The 21,670-nt window shown below is 41.4% G+C and overlaps 1 pseudogene; it reads left to right on the top strand.

Annotated features, from left to right (window-relative positions):
• Positions 1-19,721: 19,721 nt before the first annotated feature.
• Positions 19,722-20,524, top strand: LOC118522422 (chromatin target of PRMT1 protein pseudogene; annotated as a pseudogene).
• The last annotated feature ends 1,146 nt before the right edge of the window (positions 20,525-21,670 follow it).

The following is a 21,670-nucleotide window of genomic DNA, read 5'->3' as shown; positions in this document are numbered from 1 at the left end:
TTAGCTGTTCCCTCTCCACCAAGGTCCCACCCACCTTTCTTGGCCTGGTTTCCTGTGACTCATTCAACACTCACACATCTGCAGTGCTTTCTGAAACACCAGGTTGGCCTCCACAGCAACCTGTAGATCAGTCTCTCTTAGCAAGGGCCTAGTCTCAGGCAGCTTTGTGGTTGTGGTTGGTGTTTAGATTTTATTTTTTTTTTTTTCTAAAGTTTGTATTTATTTATTTGACACAGAGAGACACAGCCAGAGCAGGAACACAAGCAGGGGGAGCGGGAGAGAGAGAAGCAGGCTTCCCACCGAGCAAGGAACCCGATGTAGGGCTCGATCCCAGGACCCTGGGATCATGACCTGAGCCGAAGACAGACACTTAACCACTGAGCCACCCAGGCGCCCCTAGATTTTATTTTGTTTTTTTTAAAGATTTTATTTATTTGTTTGTCAGAGAAAGAGGGCGCAAGCACAAGCAGGGGGAGCGGCAGGCAGAGGGAGAAGCAGGTTCCCTGCCAAGCAAGGAGCCTGATGCAGAACTCGATCCCAGGACCATGGGATCATGACCTGAGCCGAAGGCAGATGCTTAACCGACTAAGCCACCCAGGCATCCCCTAGATTTTATGTTTAAGTAATTTCTACATCCAACTGGAACTTACAACCCCAAGATCAAGAGTTGCACGCTCTACCAACGGAACCAGCCAGGTGCCCCAAGAAGCTTTGTATTCTCAGAGATCAGCACAGTGCTGAGCACCCAGGAGGCACTTGGTCTATTGAGTTATTACTGATTATTGGTCCAGTGTGATACTACTAATTAGGATTTTATTCAACACCCACCATGCAGAGTATAAACAGCACAATGAAAGTAAATAGGAAACACATAAGAATACCCCAATAGAAAAATGAGTAAAAGACAATGGATAATAACTCACAATAAACAATTTTTTTAAGAAAATCACAGTTTTCATGCTTTTACACACATTATCTCATCTAGTCCTCCTAGCAACCCAAAAAGGCAGATCTCATTATTATTCCCCTTTTTACAAGTAAAGATTCTGAGGCTCCATGAGATGATGATGATGCACAGCCAATAGGTGGCCTAACGGATTTAAACCCATATCTCTCTGAGTTAGCCTAAGCTCCTAAGCATTTTGCTGCAGTACCCAGTCAAATTTACCCCATTTGACAAACATTGTTCTGTATACATCCTTAAGATTTTTATTTGGAGGGGCGCCTGGGTGGCTCAGTCGTTGGGCATCTGCCTTTGGCTCAGGTCATGATCTCCAGGTCCTGGGATCGAGTCCCGCATCGGGCTCCCTGCTCCTCGGGGAGCCTGCTTCTCCCTCTCCCACTCCCCCTGCTTGTGTTCCCTCTCTTGCTGTGTCTCTCTCTGTCAAATAAATAAATAAAATCTTAAAAAAAAAAAAAAGATTTTTATTTGGAGTGTTAGCATCAATATTTCAAGGAAAGGGTCAAGTATCCTCAGACATCAACAGTGATGTTTGCTAGAGCCTATTTTTAGTACATAAGTTGAACTAGGAACAGCATTAAAGTTAAAAGCCAAGTCTGTGGCCAAAGCAATCTGCCCTCCTACTCTAGAGAACCACTGTAGTTAAGAGAGAAAAACAATGTTCTGCATTTAAGTTAGTCTTTAAACCCACTATTAGGAAAGAACAGTAGCTTTTATTATCAAAAACAGAATTAGGGCACCTGGGTGGCTCAGTCGGTTAAGCGTCTGCCTTCAGCTCAGGTCATGATCCCAGGGTCCTGGGATCAAGTCCCACATCAGGCTCCCTGCTCAGCTGGGAGTCTGCTTTTCCCTCTCCCTCTACCCCTCCCCACTGCTCGTGCTCTCTCTCTCTCACACACACTCTCTCTCAAATGAATAAATAAAATCTTTAAAAAAAAACAAAATTAAAAAGAGCACTGGACTAACAGTCAGAAGTGCCAGGTCCACCCATAATCATGGTAGGCAAGCTGCTCTAAGACTCAGTTTCTGCACTGATGAAATAGGAATGATCATTCCCAGCCTACTCATCTCACTGATTGTGGGGAAAAGCCAAGCTATCTCAATGCATGCATTTTATGGGTGCTACCTCATATAATAATTAATAAGCTTTAAACACTACTTGTTCCACAGGGCTGGCTCTTCGACATGTGGATACAGACCGCCATTCCTTGAAATGCTGTTGCATAATTTGAATTAAGAGTAATCTTGTGAGGCGCCTGGGTGGCTCAGGTAGTTGAGTGTCTGCCTTCAGCTTGGGTCATGATCTCCAGGTCCTGGGATCGAGCCCCTTGTCGGTCTCCCTGTTCAGCGGGAAGTCTGCTTCTCCCTCTCCCTCTGCCTGTCTCCCTGCTTGTGCTCTCTCTGTCTCTGTCTCTGTCTCTCTCTCTCTCTCTCAAATGAATAAATAAAATCTTGAAAAAAAAAGTAATCTTGCAAAATGTAACAACATATTAAAATGAAAACAACATATTAGGAGGACTGTAAGTTTGATGAGAAAGATAGCACACCAGGGCTCTAAAGCATCTTAAAGGTGGGGAAAAAAAAGATTTGGTTTGCTTTGGAAAAAACTAGCAAACATCACTAAAATCCCCAAAATCCACAACCACTAGGAGAACAGAAATTGCCTTTTGCTTTTTGTTTCTTTTCATCCTCAAAACTTTCATATTTGACCTTTGCATCATCAATTTTAACCTAGTTTCTATGGTTAATACTTACATGGGGCCTAAGGGGAAAAGTGCTAATACTTCCTTCTTAAGGTTCTGCATTAGAACCTTTGATTCTGAAAGGATCTTGGATCAGGTCATCTCTCCAAACTTCCCATCCTATTCATGAATCTTTTGATGTTTGGTTAGCCAGCTGCCATTCTAACATCCCTTATTAAGATAAAGTCACTACCTTGCAAAGCTGCTATTTTCTGGATGTTCAAAAGGGTTAGAAAATTCTTCCTTTTATGGAGACAAGATCGATCAGCCACTTTGTAATGTATACCCCTTGGTCTAAGTTGTGCTTGCTGAAATTACAAAGAAGGATCCAACTCTTGTACGTGATAGCCCTCCAATTATTATTATTATTTTTAAAGATTTTATTTATTTATTTGACAGAGAGAGACAGCAAGAGAGGGAACACAAGCAGGGGGAGCGGGAGAGGGAGAAGCAGGCTTCCCGCCGAGCAGGGAGCCCGATGCGGGGCTCGATCCCAGGACCCTGGGATCATGACCTGAGCCGAAGGCAGATGCTTAACAACTGAGACACCCAGGCGCCCCAGCCCTCCCAATTACTGAAAATGGTTATCCCACATCCACATGCCTTCTAGTTTCCAGGGTAAACTCCCCCAGTTCCTCCTACTATTCCTCAAAGGATGTAGTTTGTAGGCCATTCATCATCCTGTTGCCCAACTGGGGCATACTCCAACTTGTCGACATCACTTTTAAAATGCAGTGCCCAGGAGGAAACCCCATCCTCCAGGTGTGATCTGACCACCGCAAAGTGTACTATGGGACTATTACCTTACTTGTCCCAGCCGCCAGCCTTCTATTAATTCTGGTTCAGATCACATTTGCTTCTTTTGGCAGGCAGGTCACATCACTGGCTCAGGTTGCATTCACTGTCAACTAAAGCCCTGGGTCTTTTTTCATACGAGGAGTACTTAAGTCAGGGCAGGCTGCTTTAGCCAAGAGTATGACTGGATTCATGGCTCTGCTGCTCTTCTAATATTACCAACAACACTGAGCACAGGATTAAAAACATTCCAAACTTCTCTATTCACCCCAACCAAAGTCTTGGCATTTCAGCAATTTTTATAGTTTAAAAAAAAAAAAAAGAAGGGGTGCCTGCGTGGCTTAGTTGGTTAAGCGTCTGACTCTTGATTTCGGCACAGGTCATGATCTCAGGGTTGTGAGATTGAGCCTGCTTAAGATTCTCTCCCTCCCTTTCCCTCTGCCCCTTGCCACTCCCTCTCCGAAGGAGGGGGAGGAGGAGGAAGAGGAAGAGGAGGAGGAAGAAGAAGGAGGAGGAGAAGGAGAAGAAGAAAAAGGAAAGGGTGAGCTTCTTTAAATAATGGTGTGAATTGCAATGCCAGATATCTGGACTTAATTTTACCGAAAGGGAAGGAGTCCAAGTGCCCTACATATCCATCTACGTAGGCAACCAGAGGACTTCCCTCTTACTTTTGAGTTAAATGCTGCTGCAGCTGCTAGAGCATAAATACACTTGTGATGGCAAGAAAATACACAGAGAAGTACACAGAGGCTCAAATGCCAGTGTGTTATCAACAGAGAATGGGGTTTACTGCCACACATCTCTGAGAGGCAATAATACCTAACTACATGTTTAGAAGAGAGAATCCAGGCAAAGAAGACAATAAAATACACTGTTGGGTGCTTCCTAAGTAGTGTTGGTGAAAGCTTAGAAAAAGACTGTGAAGAGCTTTGGGTTTTGTCTTTACCTTCCCAGTATCTCCATGATGCCTAGTACATGAGAGGCACCCAGTAAATATTTACTGAATGGATGAATATACTTTAAAAATCTCTAATTGCTGATCTCCTCTTTTATAGAGTTTTCCTTTCATGGTCAGTATGAACACATGAGAAGTTAATAAAAAAATGTTTCTTAAATGTAGCTCACGCTAGCTTATGAGAAATAAAGATAGTAACATCTTGCTTATTTGAAAATTTACTTTTCCAACTGCCTGACCCAGTTCGTACCAGGAGACAGGTTTAGAAAGCCCAACTAGCAGTCAACATGCAAGACAGAAAAGGCAACCCGTCAAGTTCATGCTCTTTAATCAGAGGTGTGAGACCTTCACTCATAAATTATTTTGTCTAAATTCACACAAAATTCTAACAGGTATGCTTGCCTATCTTCCCAGCGTAAGCAGCAAATAAAGAAAGTGAGGAGGCTTGGGGCTGAGCATGAAGAGAGCAGAAAACAAAAGGCTTTTAGGATAATAGAATGGAAGGAAAAGGAAAAAAGGAATCAGAAAACAGAAGAGTTTGGAAGAATACACAGTAAACTATTAACAGTGGTTGCCTCATGGGGAATAACAATTGTGGGAAATACAAGCGCTGGTAAATAGAAATAGAGAACTTTGCTTTCTATCTTATACAACTCCATTTTTTTAGTTAGAGAGGGAATACATTGCTTTTGTAACTAAACATTAAGAGACAATAAGAGTGTAATAGAGCTGCTTATAAAAGTGAAAAATTGGAAATCACCTAACTGTCCAACAGTAGGGGATTGGCTGAAAAATATCATATATCCACTCAATAGACTAATATATAGTCATTTAAAATGTTACAGAAGAATACCGTATAGCAGAAAAATGTTCAACATATATATTTTAAGTAGAAAAAAGTAGGTCACAAAATGAAATACAGTGAATGATCCTGTTTTAATGGACTATATGCAAAAAAAAAAAGAAAAAAGAAAAAAGACACTAGAGTTGATACAAAATATCCAGACATAGGAGAAATCTTCTGCTTGGAATTAAACATTTCTTTTTCTTCATCTGTGTAATATCTAATATCTCTATAACTGAAAGCTTTTCTATAGGTATAATGAGAAATCAGCTAAAACAGAAGGGAAATAAATTACAATGGTTTCACTAATATCTTTGTGGTAGAAACTGCTATGCCACTATGATGATTAATTTTATGTGTCAACTTGACTGGGCCACCGGATGTCCAGATAGTTGGTTAAATATTATTCTGGGTGTGTCTATGAGGGCGTTTCCAGATGCGATTAACATTTGAATTGGTAGATTTGAGTAAAGCAAAGTGCCCTCCCCAGTGTGGTGGGCCTCATCCAATCCATTGAAGGCCTAAATAGAACAACAGAGGCTGAGTAAGGAAGAATTTGCTCTCTGCCTGACTGTCTTTGAACTGGAATATTGGTCTTCTCTTGCCTTCTGACTCAGACTGAAACTGCATCTTACACCCTCAACTCTCCTGGTTTTCAGGTCTTTGGACTAGGAGAGAAACTATACTTTTGACTCTCTGGGTCTCCAGCTTGCCACTGCACATCATGGGACTTCTCAGCCTACACAAGCACACGGGTCAATTCCATATAATAAATATATCTCCCCACCCACCCACCCAGGATATATGTCCATTCTATTGGTTCTGTTTCTCTGGAGACTAAGACAGACTTTGGTACTGAGAGTGGAGTGCTACTATAACAAATAGCTAAAAATGTGGAATGGATAATGGGTTGAGGCTAGAGGAGTTTGGATGTGCAAAGAATATGGCTGTTAAGGGGAATGATTCTTGTGAGGGCTCACAAAGAAAAGAGGAGAGCTGGAGAAGAAGCTTCTGTCTTTTTAGAGAATATGTAAATAATCATCAAAAGAATGTTAATAAAATATGGATGGTAAAGGCCATTCTGGTGACATCTCAGAGGAAAATGAGGAACATATGGGACTACGGAGGAAAGGTGATCCTTCTTAAAAAATGGCAAAAGAACTTGGCTGAACTATATTTTAGTGTTTTGTGGAAGGTAAAACTTGCAACCTACTGAGGAGATTTCTAAGCAAAGTATTTAAAGGGTGGTTTGGATCCTCCTGACTGCTTATAGTAAAATGCAAGAGAGAAATGAATCAAAGGAATTGTTAAGCAAAAATTAACCAGAACTTAAAAGATTTGGAAAATTCTCAGCCTATTCATACTGGAAGGAAAAAAAAGACAGAGAAAGATTGTTCTGAAGAGAACACTAGCATGTGACCAAACAACAGTTTGATTAGTATGGATGTGAACCACAGACCTAATCAGTCACCCCAACACAAAGTGAAGGAAGCCTATCAGACTTCTTAGCTCCTACAGGGCTGGACCATAGAGCTCTGCAGGTGCGAACATGTGCTATTCTTTAAGACAAAGAGAATAACCACAAAGGTGATTCAGAGATCATTGGGGCTGCCTCCTCAGTTTCAGTGTGTGTGTGTTGGGGGGGTCGGGTGGTAGTGGCTACTGTTTCAGTTCACTACACCAGATAGCAGCCACCTGAAGCCTGGGGGCAGGGCCCCCCAGAGCTTAGGACATGCGACTCCCACCTGGCAAAACTGCAGAAGCACGACTACCACCTCATTAGGTCTGAAAGCAGAGCATCCACCAAAAAGGATTATTCTCAAGCCTCAAGATTTTAATGTTATTTGCCTTCCTGGGGGTTTTAGAATTACTTGGGATCTGGCACCCTTTTCTTCCTTCCAATTTCTCTCTTTTAGAATGGGAATGTCTATCCTATGCCTGCCCCACCATTGTGTTTTGGAAGCACATAACTTACCTGGTTTTGTAGGTTCATAGCTAGAGAGGAATTTTACATCAGGATGAATCATATCTCACCCACATCTGATTTAGATGATGTATTAATGCGTCTTTGAAGTTTAGACTTTAGGATTGATGCTAGAATGAGTTAAGACTTTGGGGGCCATGAGGATTGAATGAATGGATTTTGAATGCAAGAACATGAATTTGGGGGGCCAAGGGTAGAATATAAATGTCTGTGTCTCCCCAAAATTCATATGTTGAAGGTCTAACTACCAATGTAATGGTATTTGGAGCTAGAAGACAATTAGGTTTAGATGAGGTCGTGAGGTTGGGGCCTCATGATGGGATAGTGTCCTTACAAGAAGAGACCAGAGATCTCTCTCTGCTATGTGAGAACACAACAAGAAGGGGGTCATCTGCAAGCCATGAAGAGAGCCCTCACCAGGGAACTAAATCATTCAGCACCTTGATCTTGGACTTCCTAGCCTCCAGAACTGTGAGAAGTAAATATCTACTGTTTAAGCCACCCAGTCTATGATATTTTGTTACAGCAGCCCAAGCTGACTTACACAGCCACCCAGTATCCCTTATCCCCCTATTCCTTAGGAATGCAGCCTAGTTTAATTTGAAGTAGCACTGAGCACAACTAAAATGCTGTTTTTCTCAGCCTCCATAGAAGATATATGTGACCATGTGATAGACAAAATGTATGTAAAAGTGTTGATTGGGGCATCTGGCTATACTCTTTAAAAAGCACACAGAAGGGGCGCCTGGGTGGCTCAGTCGTTAAGTGTCTGCCTTTGGCTCAGGTCATGACCCCAGAGTCCTGGGATCAAGCCCCACATCGGGCTCCCTGCTCAGCCAGGAGCCTGCTTCTCCCTCTCCCCCTGCTTGTGTTCCCTCTCTCTCTCTCTCTCTCTCTCTCTGTGTCAAGTAAATAAATAAAATCTTTAAAAAACAAACAAAAAAAAAAACCACAGAAAAAAGTAAATAAACACACCAAGCATTTCTTGCCCTTTTGTACTCTTCTGTTTTCTCCTACTACCAACCTAGACACGAAGGTCAAAATTCCAGCAGCCATTTTGGGACAATGAAGAAAATATCAAGAGACTCACATCCATAAGGCACCAAACCAATGCCAGCAACAACCTGTCTCTGGACTTGTTAAAAATTAACTCTTATTGGGGCACCCTGGGTGGTTCAGTCAGTTAAGCAGCATCCAACTCTTGATTTTGGCTCAAGTCATGATCTCAGGGTCATGAGATCGAGCCCCGCATTGGGCTCTGTGCTCAGCACAGAGTCTGCTTGGGATTCTCTCTCTCCCTCTCTGTCTGCCCCTCCCTCACCCCCACTTGCATTCTCTCTCTTAAAAAAAAAAAATTAACCCTCATCCATTTAAGCCCCTGTAGTTAGAACTGTCACTTGCAGCTAAATGTAATTCATAACTGACATGAGTCAACTTTCACATTAAAGCTTTTACAACGTACAAAGCTACATCAGAAAGCTCAAATGGGGACGCCTGGGTGGCTCAGTCGGTTAAGTATCTGCCTTCGGCTCAGGTCATGATCCCAGGGTCCTGGAATCGAGCCCGGCAATGGGCTCCCTGCTCAGCGGAGAGCCCGCTTCTCCCTCTCCCTCTGCCTGCTGCTCTGCCTACTTGTGCTCTCTATCTCTCTGTCAAATAAATAAATAAAATCTTTAAAAATAAATAAATAAATAAAATTTAAAAAAAGAAAAAAGGAAGCTCAGATGTTAGAAACATATTTGTGTTTAGAGTTGACTTCTCAGTTAATTACTTTTATACAAAAACAGACCAAAAAATAGTTTTGTTTTGTGGAACAAGGCTTTGTTTTTTGTTAGTTTTGTTGTGGATAACCACTGCTCCCACTTGTCCATCATCCATTGTACCTTCTTCTGCCTGAGAGTCCCCAGTTTTTCTACAGGAAGCCACACTACCATCATTCTCAGTCCATGAGATTCAGGAGGAGGTAAATGCTATTCCTGAACTCCAGTGTGGACACCCAACCCAGTCCTAGCCAATCAGTGTATTCCATATACCTAGAACAATGATAAGTACAGGCCCATCCTCATGCATGACCCAATCAAACAGTGCAACTTAACGCTGGAAGTCGTTTGACCTGTTCTGAAAGAGGCACTGTCCTAACATCAGGATTGCTGAGAGGATAGAATGTAAGCTTGGAGCTGTTAGCTGCTTTATCACTATAAATGAAGAGCTGGACGCAGAATGGAGCCAACAGAGGAAAAAACAAGAAATGCAAAGAGTAAGACTAAGTCCTAACGACATCATTCAGCCCTGGATTCAGCCAAGTCTGACCTTTTCAGATACATGAGTCAAATATATTTTCTTTCTTGGTTGAACCAGTATGAGCTACATCTTCTGACATTTGCAACTATGAGAGTCCTGACTAATATAGTTACACATGGTAAATAATCCTGAATCATCATATTAGCCTTTTACCAACCACATCAAGTGCTCATATGAAATCTCCCCTGTAGGTTTATTTACCAAAAAAGCAGTATTATGGCATACTAACATAATGCATTGCTTCTAGGTTTTTATATTATAAAATAACCTATAAATTATTTTTTTAAGATTTTGTTTATTCATCTGAGAGAGAGAGAAAGGGAGAGAGAGAGAGAGAAAGTGCACAAGGAGGGGGAGGGGCACAGAGAGAAGGAGAAGCAGACTCCCTGCTGATCAGGAGCCCAATGCGGGGCTTGATTCCAGGACCCTGGGATGACCTGAGCCAAAGGCAGACGCTTAAGTGACTGAGCCATCCAGGCACCCCTCTAGGACCTTACAATTTAACAGAGCAGACAAAACATTAATGCTAATAACAGTTATACAACATTCTCTGAAAATTAGAGAATAATAAATAATATCTAGGGGAGTTTTAAAAAATTCTGTAATATTATTACAGACGCTGGAGTTCTTAGAGATCCAACAATTCTTTCAACACATGGTTGAGGAAGCTGAAACTCAAAGAGCCAGTGACTTAGTTCCCATGGCAAAATCCCGCTAGAAGCCAGACCTCCTTAGACACAGTCCAACATTCTTTCTTACTACCCCACCCTACCTCTGTTAGGAGAACAGCAAAATACTAAGAAGTTTCTCCAACTATAATTTTTCTTCTGTGTAACCTAAAGAGGAGAATCTCAAAGACCACACTAAAATAAGTTTGATTCTCTTTTTATCATTTACAGAGGCAAAATAGTAAGGCTCTGCCTCAGTTATCAGAGTTTGCCTTCAATTTCTATTGTGGTTTTTCTCCCATTGACTTTTGTTTTTTGTTAGACTAACCTTGAATGTGTAGCATTCCTGCCTGGAAAAAAATTCCAAACAGCTTGTTTTGAACATGTTTGTTGTCTTCTGTATTCTGGGCAAACTAACGGAGCCTGATAACCCATACTAAAGGAGTTACCTAAGTTAAAATTAATCCAGAAAGTCTTCTTGGCTGACTTCCCAGCCAGGCAGTACCAGCCTGCATAAAATATTAGGACACTGCAAACTCTAATTCTGTTGTAAGAGTTGTGTCTAAGGAAAATAAAGGAAATGCAATGATTCCAAACTGGACTGCAATTCCTAGACACCCAAGAATTTCCAAAGAATACTAGTTCTCATTAGAAATAATTGCTATGGCCTATGGCACTAGCGGCCTGATGGCAGCGCATCTCTTCTGCTCTCGGAAGAAATAATTGCTATGAAGTATGTATTTTTGCAGTGTCACTGAGGTGGGAACCCCCTATGAATAATTTGAGAAAGTGGATTACAAATTTTGTTTCAGAAAAGAACAAAGTCAGAGGACTCATTCCCTGATTACAAACCTTACTATAGAGCTACAGTTATCAAAACAGTGTGGTACTAGCTTAAGGACAGATGTATAGACCAATGGAATAGAATAGAGAGCCTTGAAATAAACCATTGCATATATGGCCAGATGATTTTTCAACAAAGGCACCAAGATTGTTCCATAAGGAAAGGATGGTCTTTTCAACAAATGGTGCTAGAAAAATTGGATACCCATATGTAAAAGGATGAAGGTGAACCCTTACTTTACACCATATACAAAAATACAGTTGACCCTTGAATAACACAGGTTTGAACTGCATGGGTCCATGTATGTGTGGATTTTTAAAATAAGTACAGTACTGTAAATGTATTTTCCTTAAGATTTTCTTAATAACATTTTGCTTTTCTCTAGCTTACTTTATTGTAAGAATTCAGTATATAATACATATAACATACAAAATATCTGTTAATCAATTGTTTATGTTATTGGTAAAGCTTCTAGTCAACAGTAGGCTATTAGTAGTTAAGTTTTGGGGGACTCAGAAGTTACATGTAGATTTTCAACTGGTACCCCTAGACCCCATGTTGTTCAAAAGTCAACTGTAACTCAAGGCGGATCAAAAACTTAAACATAGGAGCTAAACCTATAAAGCTCTTAGGAGAAAATATAGGAAAAAGGCCTCATGACATTGCATTTGGCAATGATTTCTCAGATATGACATCAGAAGTGCAGGCAACAAAAGAAAAAAAGTAAATTGAACTTCATCAAAATCAAGAACTTTTGTGCATCAAAGGACACCATCTACAGAGTGAAAAAGCAACCTACAGAATGGGAGGAAATGTTTGCAAATCATTTATCTGATCAGAGCTTAACATCTAAGAATATGGAAAGAACTCCTACAACTCGAACAACAACAACAAAACAAACAACACAATTCAAAAATGGGCAAAGGACTTGAATAGACATTTCTCCAAATAAGATACACAGATAGCCAATAAGCACATGAAAAGTTGGTCAAAAACATTATTAATGAGGGGAATGCAAATAAAAAACACAGTGAGAAACCACTTCACACTCACAAGAATAGCTATTATCAAAAACAAACAAAACCCAGAAAATAACAAGTGTTAGTTTTGGAACTCTTGTACATTGCTAGTGGGAATGTAAAATGATACAGCCACTATAGAAAACAGTATAGAAATTCTTCAAAAAAAAAGAAAAGAATTACCATAATACATAATCCATACATAGTCCAGCAATCCCACTTCTGGGTATATACTATTCAAAAGAATCGAAAGCAGGAACTCAAATGAATGTTTGTACTTCAGTGTTTGTAGCAGCATTATTCACAATAGCCGCATTGTGGAAGCAACCCAAATGTCCGTCTATATGTGAAGGGATAAACAAAATGTATATATATACAATGAAATATTGTTCAGCCTTAAAAGAATAAAATTCTGGCACATGTTACAACATAGATGAACCTTGAAGATATTGTGCAAAGTGAAATTAAGCTAGACACAAAAAGCAATGATTGTATGATTTCACTTAATAGGAGGTGCCTAGACTGATGGGGATGGAAGAGAGAGATTGGGAGGAGGAGGGAATGGGACGTTATTGTTTAGCAGGTACAAAGTTTCATTTTGGGATGCTGAAAAAGTTCTAGAGATGGATAGTGGTAATCGTTGCACAACAGTGTGAATGGACTTAATGGCACTGACCTGAATGCTTAAAAGTGGTTAAAAGGGTAAATTTTATGTTACATGTATTTTAACCACAATAGAAGAAATTTGGGCTTTAGGCACATAAGTACATTGAAAATAATTTTTAAGAGCCAGATTTGCTAATTTGTAGGATTTTTTTGGGGGGGGGTGTCAAGCTTTAGTAGGTTCTTTGGAGTTCCATTCGTTCATTTTCAGTATATGCTTTGAAGTTCCATTCATAAATACTCATTGACAACTTGCTGAGTTTACAAAAATGAGCAAAGCAGACATCATTGCAATCACAGCAAGCTTACAGTTTATCGGGCGAAACAGGTAAAAAGAAAGTAAACAAACAACTAAAATAACGATGAGTTGGAGTGCATGGGTGGCTCAGTGGGTTAAGCGTCTGCCTTTGGTCATGATCCCAGGGTCCTGGGATCGAGCCCCACCTCAGGCTCCTGCTCAGCAGGGAGCCTACTTCTCCCACTTCCCCCTGCTCGTGCTCTCTCTCTCTCACTCACTATGTCTCTCTCTCAAATAAATAAAATCTTTTAAAAAATAATGATAAATTATGTTAAGTGTGAAGAAGTAAACATCATGGGAAGATGCAGATTAACGGGAGTGGGGGAAGACTTGCTTTAGATGGATCTGATGGTGTCTTTGTCTGCTAGCGCTGAGTGATATAATGAAAGTATTTGGTCTTTGTCCCTAGTTCCTGGCACACTGCTCCTAAAACCCTTGGGATTTCTGGCGTGATAAGAGTGTCTTCTGTGTGCTAAAGAGATTACTGGTGGCTGGGGTCCCTAGATAGCTTCAGGATGGGGGTTGGTTGCCAGAAAGGCCAAGGCATGATTAGAGGTTGGAACTTTCAGCCCTGCTCCCAGAGAGAAGAGGAGCTGGGTATTGAATTAATCACCAGCGGCCAGTGATTTAATCAACCATGCCTCCATAATGAAACCTCCATAAAGACCCCTAACTGGTGGGATTTGGAGAGCTTCTGGGTTGGTGAACACATGGACATGCTGAAAGGGTGGTGCACCCAGAGAAGGCATGGAATCTCTACCCTTTCCCCCATACTTTGCCCTATGCCTCTCTTCCATGTGACTGTTCCTATGTTGTGTCTTTTATAATAAACGAGGTCAAGAGTAAGTCAAGTGTTTCCTTGAGTTCTGAGAGCTGTTCTAGCAAATTGTAGGAACCCCTGATTTTTAGCCAGTTAGTCAGAAACACAGGTGGCAACCCAGGACTTCCAAATGACATCTGAGGAGAGAGAGGGCAGTCTTATGGGACTGAGCCCTTTAATTCCAGGGATCTGATGCTAACTCTAGGTAGATAGTGTCAAAACTGAATTGTTGAACACACAGTTGGTGTCTGGAGAGTTGGAGAATTGGTTGGTGTGAGGGAAAAAAAGCTACACATTTGGTGTTAGAAGTATTGTGAGTGAAAACAGTTCAGAGGCTGCCAGAACAAAATACCATAGACTAGGTAGCTTGAAAACAGAAATTTATTTTCTCACAGTTCTCGAGGCCAGAAGTCCAAGATTAAGATGCCATCAGGGTTGCTATCTGGTGAGAGCTCTCTTCCTGGCCTATAGACAGCTGCCTTTTAGCTGTGTTTCCAGTGGCCTTTCCTGTGATACAAGGAGAAAGAAATATCTGGCGTCTCTTCCTCTTCCTATAAGGATACGGACCAGTCCTGTTGGATTAGGACCCCACAGTTATGACCTCATTTAACCATAATTACCTCTCTAAAGACCCTATTACCAAATACAGTCACATTAGGTTTAGGGCTTCAACTATGAATTGGGCCGGGGAAGGGGGGGCGGGGGGGACACAATTCAGTCTCTGACAGAGGGATGATCAGAGAAGGCCTTTCAGGGAGTTGACATTTCCACTGAGACCTAAAGGCTATAGGAGCTTGTTATGGGATGAGCCAGAGGAAGGTCACTCTACAAAGAAGAAACATATACAGAGGTATAACGTGCATTTGTTGTACTGTTGGAGAATATTGAGTTATGGTGTAGAGGAAAAGAGAAAATACAGGATAGATGAAACTCATAAAATATGTTAAATATAGAGAAGTAGTTAGTGGTAGTAGAGCACATGTGTGTTAAATGTAGGTAGAAAGAAATCAAGGACCTTGAATAATATTTGAGAGGCACTAAATATACATGAGACACCTAAGCACTAAATATTCGTGACAAATTAAATATATATGAGATATTTAATGTCCAGGATACACTAAATATACATGAGTACTTAATATTTAGGAGGTCATAATCCAGTCACTCATTAGTGACTTCCGCCCAAAACACATAAACCCATGGCTCAAATAAAACCCATATAGCTGTTTAGCAGGTTAATTGGCAAGCTGTAGCTATTGACAAGGTGTACTTGGCCCCATGTCTTTCTGGTAGGGCAAATGTAGGTCATTGGCCTAGGACACTTTCAGTTTGTAGGCTCCTGTGCTTGAACTTCAACTCTGGTCCATCAGCAGAGAAGGCTGATGCAACAGAGAGATGTAGGATATACAAACATTACATAACCCAGGATTTAAGTAGCATGATCTTTCACTTCTCTTGCACCCTTTCCTAATAGTGTGTTAATTTATCCCCCACCCCATCTCTTTTCCCTTGCTTTGCACCGTGTATTTTAAGTAAATAAACTGTGACTCAAGCATTTTAATTTGATCTGTGAGCGCTTCTGTTCTATAATTTTTGGGATACCCTGCCTGATAGTATAATTGATGTTTACCATTGCCATCAAGGTAATTTCACATACAATAAAAGGCCTTAAAATAGGAAAAGCTCAGGGGTGCCTTGGTGGCTCAGTCACTTAAGTGTCTGCCTTCAGCTCAGGTCATGATCCCAGGGTCCTGGGATTGAGCCCCACATTGGGCTCTCTGCTCAGCAGGGAGTCTGTTTTTCCTTCTCCCTCTCCCTGCAGCTCTGCCTGCTTGTGCTCTCTCTCTGTGTCAAATAAATAAATAAAATCTTTTTTTTTTTAAAGAAAACCTCAGTGTGTTCTAGAACTGCACTGCCCAATATGGTGGCCACTAGCCACATGTGGCCATTTAAATTTAAAATAACTAAAATTAAATAAAATTTATTTATTTTTAAAAAGACTTTTATTTATTTATTTATTTGAGAGAGAGAGAGTGTGTGCGTACAAGAAGGGGGGAGGGGTAGGAGAGCAGGAAGTCTGATAAAAGGCTTGATCCCAGTGTCCTGAGATCATGACCTGAGCTGAAGGCAGACGCTTAACCGACTGAGCCACCCAGACACCCCCTAAAATTAAATATAATTTAAAATTCATTTCCTCAGTTGCACTAGCCATATTTTAAGTGCTCAATAGCTACATGTAGTTGGTGGACACCAATGGCAACTGGATATTGCAGAAGAACACTTCTGTTATTGTAGAATGCTCTGTTGGGCAGTGATGTTTTAGAAACTTAGAGGAGGCCTATGAAGTCAGAAGGTAGTGATGAGGAAGGCAGCCAGAGATGAGTTTGTGGGAGAAGGAGGTGTCAAATCATGCAGGGGACTTATGCATCATGTTAGAGTTTGAACTGTAGTCTAAGTACAATATACATAATTTGGTTTATATTTTCAGATGATTCCTTCTGGTTATTGACTGGAAAATAGATTGGAAGATGTGCAGAAAAGAGCATAGCCAGCCTGCTATCTTTTGAAAGTCTGGCTTACAAGATTGATCCTTGGCTCATGTTTGGCAACTCAGATTTTGGAAGGGTTCCCACCACACAAATGGTAAGAATGGCTCATTTTGCTTAAACTGTTTGTATAAACTATGTGCCTTCTGCTGGACACCTGCTTTCCTTTGAGGACTCTGGAATTTGTACCTGCTAGGCAGAGGATGCCTATGTGACTAGCCCTCAATAAAATCCCTGGTCACTGAGTTTTGTTTTTTGTTTTTTAAAGATTTTATTTATTTATTTGACACAGAGAGAGATAGTGAGAGCAGGAACACAAGCAGGGGGAGTGGGAGAGGGAGAAGCAGGCCTCCGGCTGAGCAGGGAGCCCGATGCGGGGCTCGATCCCAGGACCCTGGGATCATGACCTGAGCCGAAGGCAGACGCTTAACGACTGAGCCACCCAGGCGCCACCCTGGTCACTGAGTTTTAAACAAGCTTCCCTGATTGACAACATTTCACATGTGTTGTCATAACCCATTGCCAGGGGGAATTAAGCACATCCTGTGTGACTCCGGTGGGAGAAGACTCTTAGAAGCTTGGGCCTGTTTTCCCCTGGACTTTGTCCCATGGCCTTTTCCATTGGCAAACTTTGCTTTGAATTCTTTCGCTGTAATAAATCATAGATAGTCATGAGTACGACTATATTCTGAGTCCTGTGAGTCTTCCTAGCAAATTATTGAACATGGGGGGTGGTAGTCTTGGGGATCCCTAACTCAGAGGACGAGGAGACAACATTGAGGGGAAAAACCATTTAAGAAGCAATTTCAATCATCCATCCGGGTGAGATATAATGATGACTTGGACTGGAATGGTGGCAATTAATATAGAGAGAATCAAATCAAAATTTCAAAATGTTATCTTCATTGCAGAAATACAAACTTAAGGAGGGAATCCTCAGCTGATAATAATGTTGGGAAATTTGGTTCTTTCTCCCCAGTTCCCCACTTCTTTTTTGCGTTTTAACTTAGAATCAATTTACTAAATATGTATGTATCTGTCTATAACTTTCAGAGGGTGAAACCAGCTATATGTAACTCATGCATCTTCTTCATTATCCATATCCACCAAAATTTGTAAGTTTTCCCCTTAAATGATTTTTATTTCTGTCCCTTCTGTCTCTTCTTTCTCACTGCTGATCCTACCATTGTATCTCTTGAGTTCATATTAATGCATCAATTTAGGAAGTCAGTCTTCCTAATATCAGGTTCACCCACATGATCTAATCTTTCTTAATCACCAATCCCTTCCTACTCTCATTACATTAAATTCCTTTACCTCAGTTTCACAACTCTCCCATAACCTATCCCGACCCTATCTGGCTTAACTGCCCATCCGGATCCTCTCTGACACTTGTCCTCTCCTAAGGGCTCCACTGACCCAATGTGCTCATTCCTAGTCCAAGGCTTTAGTCATGCACTTTCTCTGTTTTCTCTCTCCTTATCTCTTTCTGACTTATTCAAGATCCCTTTTATTCATAAAGGCTTCCCTGATTGGCCCTGCCCCAATGGCACTCCTTAGTCCCTCTCAACCAAAACATTTAGAGTAGGTACCACATAACTTAGAATGTATGTATGTATCAGTTAGGACTTTTTTGTTTGGAAGTGACAGAAAACCCAATTCAAGTGGATTTATTAAACAATAAAAAAATTCAGTAATTCATGTAACTTAAATTTCAGGGTATATCTTCCTTTATTGGAGCTCTACCCAAAGGTTCCAACAATATCATCAAGATTTGGTTGTTCTCCATTTTTGGGTTCTACCTCCCATTGAGTTGGCTTTATTCTTGAGCTTTATCTATGTGATTTCCCTCCTCCTCCCCCAACACACCTCAAACCTCCAACTTCACATTTTCCCAGGTTCAAGTTCAACAGAAAAATAGCATTTCTTCTTGAAATTTTCAAGCTACTCTTGGAATTCACCTTTTCTATCTTGAATTGGTAATACCCATGCCAGAACCAACACTGTGGTAAATAGAATTCTGGGTGACAGTTGGTCAAACCTGGGTCACATGCTCCACTCCCAGAACTGGGAGAAGAGCCCTGTCTGAATCAAGTGGACTCAGAATGAAATAGGGAGAGTTTCTAAAGGAAAATTAAGATAGGGTTATCAGAAGAAGGGACACTGAGAGGCAAAAAAATTGTGATCACCAAAATTCATGTAACCTTATGAACTGCTTCGTAACATGCAGAAATTTCACCCTTTTTATTTTTTCAAATCAAATTAAATTTGGCACTGGCTTCACCTGCCTGGCTAATATTAATGACCAATCTTCAGGTGCCCCTCCCCACATGAACATAGATAAATCCTGGAAATTATGGAATTCAGGAAAATTGAACCAAGAGCTTTGGCCTTGGCTCATCATGATAGCTTGGAGATACTCACTGCCCTCATTTTCCATTTGAATATAAGCAGCTCTACTGAGGCCATCTGCTCTTTCTAGACCACTGGAATTTTTACTGTAGATCCTAAGGCTAAATTGCATAGTGTTGAGGCATCCATACTCTTTTTCAGTGGTCTTGCACCTCCCTGGACAGAACTGTATGGGATCAAAACTCACATCTCTAGTAGTCATATGCTTATATACTCTTTTAGAGTAATTGCTACAGTTTTGCATAAGTAATATTTTTCTTCCAGGCTAACCTCTTTGTTTGTAATTTATGCTTTTGTGTGCCTTACTTTGCTGAGCGTAGAGAACAATAAATACTTGTTGATATGTACAAAGAGGAGAATACACAGTTTCTGCCTGAGGGGATTTACAACCAGCCAAGGAAGTACAACTCAGAAGAAGACACCCAGATATGACCACAAGTCAAGGAAGAATAAGAGAGGGGCACCTGGGTGGCTCAGTTGGTTGGGCAAACAACTCTCAGTTTCTGCTCAGGTAACGGATCTCATGGGTTGTGAGATCGAGCCCTGCTCTGCAGGGATTCTGCTTGAAGATCCTCTCCCTCTGCCCTTCCCCCAACATATGCATGCACTCCCACTCTCTTGAACTCTTTCTCTCACTCTCTAATAAATAAATAAATCTAAAAAAAAAGAATAAGAGAATTAGAAAACAAGAAAAGGACCGATGCAAGGCAGGAAAGGGCAGGCCGGGCAAGCAGGTGGACGGGCTGACCAGACAGCCGGCTGGCAACAACGAGCTAACTAACCTAGCAACCTACCGCTTACACCTCTAACCAACCGCCCACCAAGTCAACTCAGGTTCTCCCGGCCCGGCCCACGTGCCACAACCGTGGTGGCAGCCCCGGGAAGTGCAATGGTGTCCATTTCCTTCGATTCTCAGGATTTGAAGATGGCTGCACAGTCAGTGCCGAAAGTTGAGCTAAAAAGCACCACCAAGATGTCTCTAAATGAGCGCTTTACTAATATGCTGAAGAACAAACAGCCGATGCCAGTGAATATTCGGGCTTCGATGCAGCAACAACAGCAGCTAGCCAGTGCCAGAAACAGAAGACTGGCCCAGCAGATAGAGAATAGACCCTCTGTCCAGGCAGCATTAAAACTTAAGCAGAGCTTAAAGCAGCGCCTGGGTAAGAGTAACATCCAGGCACGGTTAGGCCGACCCATAGGGACCCTGGCCAGGGGAGCAATGGGAGGACGAGGCCTGCCCATAATCCAGAGAGGTTTACCCCGAGGAGGACTATGTGGGGGACGTGCCACCAGAACCCTGCTTAGGGGCGAGATGTTGCTCCGAGGTCAAAACCTGCTCCAAGGGGGACAAGCTGTAGCTCCCTGAATGGGCTTAAGAAGAGGTGGTATTCGAGGTCGTAGAGGTCCCGGGAGAGGGGGCCTAGGGAGTGGAGCTATGGGTTGTGGAGGAATCAGTGGTAGAGGTCGGGGTATGATAGGTCGGGGAAGAGGGGGCTTTGGAGGTCGAGGCTGAGGCCCTGGACGAGGGAGAGGTGCCCTCACTCTCCCTGTACTGACCAAGGGTCAGCTGGACAACCAGTTGGATGCATACATGTCGAAAACAAAAGGACACCTGGATGACGAGTTGGATGCCTACATGGCACAAACAGATCCAGAAACCAATGATTGAAACCTACCCACCCTCCTATGAGAGACTCTTGTTCAAAAGTCACCACATCTGTAAATGACCTTGAGATAAAAGATGGAGAAGAAACCTGATTTATGCTGGAAGGACCTATCACAATAGGCTATGGACCTAACTTGCCACCAGTTTGTGCATTTAGTGTGTTCCTTTTACTTTTCTGAAACTGTGTTGTATGAAACCTTTTTTCCTCTGAAAAAAAAAAAAGAAGAAAACAAGAAAAGGAACCACTATAGGGGCTCTAAAAGGATGAAATTAGATCTTGCTGAGGGTTCAGAAAAGGTTACATACAGATAGACTCATTATAGAATACCCTTGAAGTCTTGAACCCTTTTGAGAGAGAAAAGAGACTTTCATTTTTGATTTTCTCATTTTTTGAAAGAATGATTTTTTAATCTAAAAAAACACTGTTGGGGGTGGATACAGAAGTCTGGAATACAAATTATTCTCTCTTTCTCATTCCAGGTCCCTCTTCATTAAGATTCAGACTTCATTTAAATTTAATTTGCAAGAGGTGTCATTTTTATTAATTTAACATTTAATATCTATTAATGAAGATTCAAACTGTGTAATTTAATTTCATAATAGTTATGCAACCATAGTGCTATCATTCTTTCACCCACTCTATTTGACCTTCATGTCACTGGTAGGAGCCTTGATATGGTCTGTAGGGATAAGGAGGTAGACCAGCAAACTGCAGGCACCAGGTACCTATGTCAGCACTTGTCTCTGCCCCTTAGCTCCCAGGCCCTGGAGAATGGTATAGTGTTCAGGTATATAATATCACTAACTGGTGAGTAATATACCTGCCATTCCTCCCTTGCTTTTCCCAGGCACTCTTCCAACAGGATTGACTATGAAACTAGCTGGCCTGATATAAGATATTGGTGAAGAGGAACACAGTGACTTAAAGCATCAGACACAAGAAAAGCATTCTCTTTTATTACATAAGAAAATACTAAGGAGCAGAGAAATAAATATTATTTGATAGGAACATCTACATTTCATTTGTCTATTAGTGACTGATAACCAATAAAAAATGAAATTCTGGAATGCTATTTGTGTACTTTCAAAAAAGAGGTACCAGAATAGCATTTGTGTGAGACCTCTTACAGAATAGCACGAACAATAGGG

This window comes from Halichoerus grypus, chromosome 1 (assembly GCF_964656455.1).
Source record: "Halichoerus grypus chromosome 1, mHalGry1.hap1.1, whole genome shotgun sequence".
NCBI lineage: Eukaryota > Metazoa > Chordata > Mammalia > Carnivora > Phocidae > Halichoerus > Halichoerus grypus.
Note: the sequence above shows the minus strand (reverse complement) of the source record. Positions and strands in the feature narration are given on the sequence as shown.